The sequence below is a fragment of the Ceratina calcarata genome, unplaced genomic scaffold (assembly GCF_001652005.2).
Source record: "Ceratina calcarata isolate Rehan_Ccalc_2016 unplaced genomic scaffold, ASM165200v1 scaffold12, whole genome shotgun sequence".
In the NCBI taxonomy this organism is placed as follows: Eukaryota; Metazoa; Arthropoda; class Insecta; order Hymenoptera; family Apidae; genus Ceratina; species Ceratina calcarata.
Window position 1 is genome coordinate 108,460 of NW_017132978.1, and position 8,313 is coordinate 116,772.

Genomic DNA, 8,313 nt, shown 5'->3' on the forward strand with positions numbered 1-8,313 from the left:
ACGCGCAGAGGGTCCACGGACGGGGGCACGCGCGCATGTAAAGGTCCTCTCTCGGGCACACGTACGTGCCGAGCAACCCTCATCGACACGCGGTTAGGTCAACGTAGGTGTAGTCCTAAGGGTAGCCCGCGCGTCGCGACGCACGACGCAGAAAGTGTGGCTAATAGCGTGCAAGGAGTATAAAATCTATGGGGACGGGGCTCAGCCGCGTGTCCATCCGGATCCGTACGCCACGATAAGGGCTGAATGGATTCGTGTTACCTTCCTCGTTTCGAGTACCCGGCTGCGATATGCTAATGCGGTTCGGCCGACTCGACAATAATAAGGAAACAGCGTAATTACCGGGATGTCTGTTATCGAGACAGCGCGCTGACAACTCCGACTACGTCTTTTCGTTTCATAATCCGCGGACCAAGCGTCGAAACGAATTACGGGCTGAATTCCCATGAAACATTTTGTTACTCAAAATTTATTATCGTCGCGTGATAAAAAATCATACTTTAGTGAAATAATTTATTTAGCAAGAACCATATTTTATGTACGTAAAAATGTAGATCTAAACGAGCAGTACAGTTTCAGTAGTTGATTACGCGAAGTTAATTATAATAAATATAAGAACAGGAAGAATTAGAGTTTAATGGTAGGGCGAGGTGAGAAAATAAGACTGTACTCATTGAATATATAAAATAATATAATTTATTAATCACGCTTTGCTCTTAAGAGGCATAAACCCTCCAAGTTTTTACAGAATTTTTCCCTCTTTTAACAGAATTACATTTTATATTCCATCTTTTTTTTTATCAGTAATAATGTTTTGGAAAAACCTAAAGTTTGACCCAAAATATGTATCCTTAAAAATTACATCAAAGACGAATAGTTTCGAAACTATCTCCAAGTTTAGTCAATGAAATCTTATGGTAGTAAAATATGCACGCGATCCAAAGTGATTCTAAGATCCCCTCACGTCGTAATATTTTGAATTAAATATTCTCTGTCGTCGAGCCAATCTCGTAGAGAATGTCAGAATTTCGGAATCTTTTCTGCTAATTAAGTTTGCAACGAGTGAATTCTTAAATTGAAAAGCGTTTCAAACGATGGGATCAAAATCGACTGAAGAAAGAGCTTCACCGAAAACGAAGTCCAGAGTTTTAAGAAGTTGTTCCACTGTTCGAAAGGCTATTTTGTTTGAAACGTTTTTAACGAACCCGTGATTGATTGCTCGGGCAGGGGAAAAAGTCGAACGCCCGGCGCTCTCTACAGGTATTTACGCACTCGAGGAAACTTTAAAAGCGATGTTTTTCACCGCGGACAGCAGACTGTTTTTGTCGTCGCTCGCCTGCTCGCGTACATAAATCTGTTGCGGAGATCGCACGAGCACGCTATTAGCGCGCGTCGTTAGGAGAACGAGTCGAAGGCGGGCACGCAAGTATAACGACAAGCATTACACGCCACGCCGACAATCGTCGACAATTAGCCGTACTCGATCACCCTATCTGGCCTGTAAAAATAATTCCACCGGATCCGCAGTGGTACGTTCCACTTGTCATCGAGTCCTGTTGGCCGTCGCATGTGAACGGGAACGCTGCCTTCCGGGTGGTGTGCGCTCGCGTTTCGCGATTGATAAAACGAGAGAGTCTGTTACGAGGCGACAGGTTGAAAAATCCGCCGGAGACGTTAATTTTGCACGCGCGATCAACCGCGTGTACAGCCAGTGCCATTAGACCCGTTTACGGTATCGTCGCGAGTTACCGTATGCGGTTCACGGAGCATGCAAAGAAGCCGCATTATTTCGAAGACACCCGCGCGAAACAAACGAGCCTGTCGGGTGGGCTCGCGTTACGCGCGCCTTCAGCTTAACAACCATCCACGAAACTTTGATGAAATCTACTTTGTAACAGCCACGGTTCGTGAAATATTCCGACGGAAATTTCCCGCGCGTTGGACACTAATATAATAACTTGTGCTTTTCGGGCAATGAATACACGTTCGCCACGTGCAAGCTTGCACGCGTTAAGGCCGAGAATTATGTCCCGGCGCCGGCGTAATTCATTCGGACGGATGGCAAATTCGTAAATCATCCCCGGGGAAAAACGCTACCCGAAATTTCGCAGTGTTCATCTCTGGTCTTCTCGACCAATTCGCGTTCATCCCTAACAGTACGTCGTATAATTGTAAGTGGCATTGTAAGTGGAGATCGGGTGAATGATCCCCGCAGTCATTTCCCAGAAGCTAGGCGTTCATTCAAAAAACTGAACTGACTGACGTATAAGCTTTGGAGCGAACGTTATAAATAACGTTTCGCGTGACGACCGTGCCTTTGCAGACGCGGGACCATTCATCAGCTCGCACGTGAACCCACCGATAACGACACCCTACCTGCAGCCCCGATCGTTCGCTGAAAAGCCCGAATGTACCCATCTCGATCCCCTAGTTCCGCTCAGAATAGAACCAACGGAACACGTGATCGTCACTAAAAATAATCATTTTTATTCGTACGTATATTTATAATTACGATTTAAACGAAATTCCAGTCTACCGAAAACCCGTCGAGTTTTTGGTTAACGAGGTTTTTCGGCTGGGCGAAATTCGTGCATTGGACATTAGAGTGGCGAAGTAAAAACGCGGACAAAATCGGGGTTACCCGGCTGAAAAACGGCGGGACGAAGTCGTTAGTTTCGGTACGGCTGTAATCGTTGGTAAACGGACAACAGCCGCTAATTTCCGAACGGAGCGTATCGGGTAGCCGACAATTACAGACCGTAAAATTCGCTGGACGCGCATAAGTCTCGGGTAGGGCCGCGATAAACCAGTCTCGATAACGTGCCCCGCGGCATGTGTGAGCGCACGGGGAATCGTGTAGGCGTCGAGCTGCTTGGCAGCCAAGTAAACGTTTGTCTCCGAGCGTAGAAAGCGTCGACCCCGTTTTTCCGTCGAACACGACCGCGACACGCCAAGATTCTCGATATTTCGAAATTGATCCCGATAACGAGGCCTCCTGCACGGCCTCGCGACCGTCCTTGTTTTCGTGTTGTTTTATCAGCGGCACGCACGAACGTTTCCGCACGAAATTGAAAAACGCCGCGCGCTCGGTGCACGCCATCCCATGAATTTCCACCGGTCCGATAGCTTACAGGCTACCCTCGCCCATTTTTTTTTTCCCCTCCATTTCTCGGCAAGTCCGAATCGAAATTCTGTCCGGAAGCATATCCGTTAAACGATTTCATAACTCAGCACGGGTTCATAAGCGAGTCTTATACCGCCGTCGAGCGAACGGTCGTACATAAAAGAGACGGAAGTGAACGCGTGAAATTAATCAACTAACAATGGGCAGGATCGTCAAATAGAAGTGAATTGCGACCGCGCGAACGGATTTCGTTAATTGCCGGTTCTTAAATAAAATCCACGCTGTTTCCGTCCATCGGCGAACGAAAATACGCGGGTATATTTACCGTGAGTTGATGCGGTGATAAAAATTCCTTGAACGAATTCGCACGGTGCCAGCCGTCATCGTAGACGTTCATATTTATATTTTACAGTTAAATACTCCGGACGACCGTACATGAAATTCTGCGCGCCTGGCCGTGTTCCAGCCGCATTTTTCCGCGGACATTACAAATGCCTCGGACATTTGTTTCAGTGGAAAGCGCATTTAGCTTACGATCTCCATCAATACTGATTACGTACCGCGGTGCGTGCTGCATTAGCGAAATAACAGTCTTATCGGCTCGAATGGAAGGTTTATAGGGCGCGGGAAATAATAAACGAAATTAGATGGGTGCCGGTCCAATAATTTCTCAAACCGAGCACGCGTTACGGAGTTTAATAAACCGAGTTTCCGCTGGTTAGCATTTGAACAGGGGATGGAAATAGTCGCGGTTGATACAGTGGTGTTCCAATAGATTTGTTTCACGTACGGTACATCTATTAGTGCGTGAAAAAAAAAAACGTGATTTGGTGGATGCGGCTCTCTCAAAGGGAGGTCAATATCGGAGAAATCGAGTCCCACCGTCCACTATTTCGATTCCTGTTACAACTTGTTATCCAATCACTACATGAAAAGTTTACACAGGATCCTAATTCCACTCTTTATTCGTCCGCTGCGCGAAAAACTGGCCTCTTTTTTTTTTTGTCTTAAAGTATTCGATATTATGAAGCCGGGTGGAATCTTGGTTCGTACTACTTACTCGAGGGGCTCCGCTCGTTCCGCGGTTTGGACATTATCCAAGGAGCGTGGCCATATTGAATTAACCTGGCTCCCGGCTCTCCTAAACAGAAAAGTTTATCTGCCGCCCGTTACTCCGTGTAACCAGTCCGTCGTTTGCGTTAAACACGGCAATTCTATTAACCGAGCCTCGAACTTCTAAGTGTGTACATCGAAGATCAATAAGTACCCCTCGGAGATTAAAGGAGAATTAATTTGGTTAAGCGGAAACCTAATCATTCTTTATATTCATGCTCTCTTAAAAGGTGCTACTCTCAGCCTTGGGCTACGAGCCGCGCGTTAACGATCTTAGCTGTTGTTCCAGCGACGATGGCACTCTGTTGTTTGAGAGCCTCGTGGAGTGCCTCGAGTTCGCCGGTGCCGTGGGGATCTTTTAAAATTCGAAATGAGAATTTACGTGGTTTGCACGGTTTCACGGGCCGATCGCCAGGACGGCATTCCGATTCCGTCGATCTCGGGCGAGCCTGCAATTCACTCGCGCGATATTTCTTTCATGAAATTCCAGCGGCCGTTCTTGCATCTGCCCAGATGGTACGTCGGTCGAAAAAACCTGTACTGGAATGGATGGACACGTCGTCCTGACCGTCGAAGCGAATCCCCCGCGGGAATAATTGAAGCACGGTTGTTCCGGAAGTTCGACGCAGACGCGGGGGTGAACGGGAAATAATTTCTTCGCCGAGTTTTCGGGGAATATTAACAAATTAGCATCCGCACCTGTTGGCGCGAAAGTTGATCCGCTTTAAACGGGGGCCGAATTGCTTCGAGTTTCAAGCCCTCGAACAATCTCCGAACCGCGTGGGAGGAGTGATGAAGTTTACGCGTGCAATGGTTCACGTGCGGGGCGGTTGTTATTTTATTAGACGCGACGGTTCTCGAGTTTCTGACAAATCGCAGTCGGCATTCGTATATCGACGCGCGGAATAAAATGAAAATGGAAACGGGTATCCTCGTTGAGAGAACGAAACGATTCAATACCCTCACGGCGTATTATGTTTTGGAGAAGCGCCGCGACGCACGCGATGCGCTCTTCCCTGAATTCGCTTCAATTTATTCGCGACCACTCGCGGTTTTCTCGGAATGGATATTGCCGGATAATCTACGCTTCCGAATTGCTAAAAAGTGAACGCTAGTCTTGGAAATGCATAAAAGTTTCTCGAGAAGTGGAAACCTAATCGAAGGCTAGCGTTCGGAGACAATGACGGTCGTGCCAATTTACGCGGTCTCGCAAACACGTAACTGGGGAACCGATCGATCCTCGTTGGACGGCCAGCGCAAAGTATTCTGCACGCTTACGTAGTACAATATCGTATCGACACATTCGTCATGAAACGCACAGTGCTCCCGTATGGTCTGCGTAGACCATTAATCATGAAGTTGTCACACGTCGACAGTGCACATTGTTCCAAATGTCAATATAATTCTCGGCACTGCTAATGAACACGCGTGTATATTAATTCGCTACCGAGTACGCGTAGTCGAGCTGGTTTATTTAATTTCAACCGGTGAAAATTGTTTTCGTGCCGCGCAAGCGAAAATTGCCGGCATTAGCGGGCGATAGAATCTTCTCGTTCTACAACAATTCATGTTTCCTTCTATTTCGTCTATCGTGTTTATCGCGGGTCAAGCGGTTCGATCGGATGGTCACCTTTGTTCCTAACGTCGTCCTACCGGTCGAAATTTTTATTGTTCCAAACAATCTCTCTTCCCAAGTGTACTTTGTCCCGGATCAAAGAGGACGTTTTAATAAACGAGGTAAAATCAACGGTAAGAAGTCGTCCGGGGCTCGAATCTCTTTTTCTCATCGTCCTTTGGCCCGCGAAACATTACATCGCGAAACAATGCGCTTTAAGAGGCATCGGCGCGACGAAAGAAATCTCTTTAAGCGACACAATGGGCCGCGACGCCGACCGGCGGGACTGCATTCAGAATTCGTTTTTCCAACGAAACGTTTGTGCAATTTTTCTTCTGAATGGAAACGGTTCCCTTATCTCCGCGCACCGCCGAGAGGAATCTTCCAGTCAGGGCCGTACAACATTCCTTTCTCCCTTTGCCGAAAGTCGCACACCCTTTGATTAATTTTCTACAGGCATCTGGATCCGGTCGGAACTCGACAAATATATCCGACCGCCTGGACCGTCGCGTCCCCCCACCTATTCCACGCGATTTTTCTTTCCGGCCACCGACTGCTCTTTCAACCACTCGACTTTTTCCCCACCGAATTCATTATATATCACGACTCCTCCGTGAAACTCATTTCTATCTCGATCGCTTCCAGTCCAAACATATCCGAGCGGGGTTTCCGTACCGAACAATGGATCTTACAAAGATGAATGCAACTCTCAATACAAATTTTCGTATTAATTTACATCACAGATTTGTAGCTACGACACTTTTGTACGAATCCAGTGTATCATTTTTATTCTTCTCTTATATATACCGCAATGCGCGTTCCCGCTGTCAGATTCCCGTCGGTTTCCTTTGTAGTCATCCTGTTATTCTCCTCTTCCTCCTCCTCCTCCTCCTACAAGATCTCCATGCACGTCGCAGCTTTTGTTCGCTTAACGCTCCGACCGCGAGTTTCGATCGAGACGGATTTTATAATGGAAGACACTCGCTTGTGAGGTCAAAGGGATTCGACGGGACGATTAAAACAGTAAGGAGGCGCGCGAAGAGACGCGATCAATTAAACGTCGACGGAATTGCAACGCGGTAACGAGCGAGTCCCTCTGATTCGACGAGCACGTCCGAAAATTGTGGCCCATTCATCAGTTGCCATCCGCGGGGGGGTGGCGATGGGGTGGAGGACCCTGAAGGTAGAAGAGAGGCCGCGCCGTTATCGTCGTTCGAGTGGCGGTATTAATAATTAGAGCGGATAAAGGAGCGAATAATTGAATCAGTGCCTTAATTAAAAATCGCAATTAGTGTCTTCGCCGGGGGCCGAGGCAGTGCCTACCTTACGTAAGCAAAATTGAATTAATATTCCGTCTGGTCTCGGCGACGACGGCACTCAGCGGGCCTCGCTTAATGCCGGAATTACGCGCGTCGGGACAAGGGGGGGAAAACAAAGGGGAGTGGAAAAATGAAAAAGGAAGACCGAAACGAATCCAGGAGCTGTTCTCGCCGCGAGTGGTGCTCGCGAATAATGCGATTTCTCATCGCTTGGTTAAAATCGCCGCACCGTTGCTCTCCTCGCTCTAAGAATTTGATACACCGAGGAAAAATTCAAACCGCGACTTCGTTCGTCAGAATATTACAATGTAAGTTAAAAGCAGCAAATGAACGTAATTAACCCGCGGGGCTGAGTTCATCAATCGTATACGCGTACGTATGTAGCACGTGGAGAAGATCGACCTTAGAGCCTTTGACTTGCCACGAAATTGGAACTCCAATGTTAGGTTTCTCTAATAGGAAGATAGTCGGCTAAGTTTACCGGAAGCTGGCCTAATCGGTAATTATTCTCTTAATGCTTGGGACGTAATCAGTCGGTGGGCGATGCACGATTCGGCTGAAAATGCAATTTGCACGTAGCCACGTATTCCGCGCGAGCAGCCACCGCGTCCTAAGTAAAGCTACTTTAACGATCGCTGTTTTTAAATCTCGCTCTCCAATGCTTTCGCGTTTTATTCGAGCTGTACGAGCTTCGCGGAAGGGCGAAATTAAATTTCGCAGCGTAATTCCTTTATTATTTCCAAGAGACAAACACACGGGACGCTAGGATATAAAAGAATCCGTGTAACGCGTCTGAAAGAGTTTTCTCTACCGTTTTCAATGATACGTGCATGTACCCGGCTGTATAGATGGGTACACCTTTCTTTCCTTCGACCATACGCTATTCCGAGAGATCTCCTTTTCGCCGTCTCATGGAATATTGCAATTCCATCGCGTTGTACAGCTGCAGTTTTATCTTTTTCCCCGGCGCCGGGACACCTTTTTCAATCTCGTTTTTTCACCACCGTCTCCAACTGTCAGCTTCCTGCTCTCTAATTTTCTATTCTTCCCGTGTTAATTACACAGCCGCTTAAGGATGTATTGGCTATACAGTCAATCCCAAAAGTTTATGTATTTTAGAAAAACGCATTTCATATAATTAA

The 8,313-nt window shown here is 47.2% G+C and overlaps 1 long non-coding RNA gene across 2 annotated transcripts in view; it reads left to right on the forward strand.

The window, feature by feature from the left end:
* The window catches only part of LOC113464411 (uncharacterized), an 84,038-nt gene that overhangs the window by 13,151 nt on the left and 62,574 nt on the right, over positions 1-8,313 (forward strand). The window lies entirely within an intron of this gene.